The 1,608-nt window shown below is 40.3% G+C and overlaps 1 pseudogene; it reads left to right on the top strand.

Annotated features, from left to right (window-relative positions):
* Positions 1-240: 240 nt before the first annotated feature.
* Positions 241-358, top strand: LOC129883907 (5S ribosomal RNA; annotated as a pseudogene).
* The last annotated feature ends 1,250 nt before the right edge of the window (positions 359-1,608 follow it).

The raw sequence follows: 1,608 nt of genomic DNA, 5'->3' as shown, positions 1-1,608 counted from the left end.
GAGGCATTGTTGGCATTTTCTGCGTGTAGGTGTTGAGATAGTAAGAAATACAGAGGAAACTCTGCCCAAATTTCCCTTGAAATAAAAGGAAAATGATTTAGGAACGACTGGTAGTTCCCGATAGAACAATATATTAAGGATAAGACTAACTAAGAAGGGTAACTTGGACAGTGCAGCTTGGCCTACTGGATCAACTACTGGGTCATCGTCTTCTTCGATAGATATGCGCCCCACGGGGGAGGGTGCGATCATACCAGCACTAACGTACCGGATCCCATCAGAACTCTGAAGTTAAGCGTGCTTGGGCAAGAGTAATATTGGGATGGGTGACCCCTTGGGAAACCCTGTGTGGCTTTGATATGAGATGATATGCATGTATATATACACGTTGTCCGTGCATGGCATTGTTGATATAAAGAAGTATTGGGGATGTAGCTTTGGAAAACAACTAGCGCATTGTGAATTCATTAAAGGGACAAGTGGTACCCACTGGGATAAGGCTAGGACTATGACAAAGCTTGGGACACCGAGCGTCGGAAGGTAAGTACTGCCTATTTGAGGATTGGAAACCACTATAAGCCCTAGCTAGTTGTTGATCAAAATAAATGGAAAATGGCTTCGAATAAATTGCTACGTGACTCGAGTACCCATAATTAGACTGGATTAGTACCTCATGATTGTGTTAAATTTTCGTACCTAGGCAACCAAAGTTATGGAAGATATAAAGAAAGGCATAGATATGGTGCAGTATACCGAATGTGTTGGAAAAGAATCATACGTATTGGAAAATTGGAAATAAGGGCGTAAGGTAGAACACAATAGATAGTGACATAGGTACACTCTAAAGGAGGGAAGTGGCTTCAAGTGAGATCCCATACTGACACGAGTATAAACGGATAGAAGCCATTATACCGGAGACAGTGCGGAGAATTAATAGTAAGGACTTAAATAGTATGACATCAAAGAATAGGTGTATACAAAGGGGATGAATACAACAAGAGAATTACGATCAGAACTTAAACATACTATAAGGAATAGCCAGGCTATACTCGACTGAAGGTAAGATGTTGGTAACAAAGTTACTGACTACTAATATTGTGGTGTACAAGTAGCAAAACAAGGAAAGGATGAGAGATCTCTCCTATACTGGATATGAGGAAACTCAAGGGTAAGTAGAGGAAGGAAGTAAGAAATGATACAGGTTTACATACAGACTAGTATGGTGATGCTAAAGCACCTTTCGGGCTACTTTAACCTCCTACACATGTTCGTGTAAATAGTGCAATATGATGTGTGGTAAAGGAACTGGAAAGAAGTAATGGAAAAGAAATATCACCTGTTCCCTATGCCTACAGGTAATCTACCTTCTTAAATAGACCATATGAGTTAATACAAGGCCTATGAATGGCAGCCAGTACAGAAGAATCCTAAAGCACTCGTAAGACCTTATGAGGCTAGTTAACATTTGGGGACGAATGTTCTAAAGGGGGGAAGGATATTACACCCCGTACTTCGGTACCTTAGAATGCTTGTTAAACTTCTCAAGTTTCTGGGAAGGATCTTAAGTTTCTTAAAAGTCGTTATGTTAGTCGGATAGTTTATAATTCT

Source organism: Solanum dulcamara, chromosome 3 (assembly GCF_947179165.1).
Source record: "Solanum dulcamara chromosome 3, daSolDulc1.2, whole genome shotgun sequence".
Lineage (NCBI taxonomy): Eukaryota > Viridiplantae > Streptophyta > Magnoliopsida > Solanales > Solanaceae > Solanum > Solanum dulcamara.
Note: the sequence above shows the minus strand (reverse complement) of the source record. Positions and strands in the feature narration are given on the sequence as shown.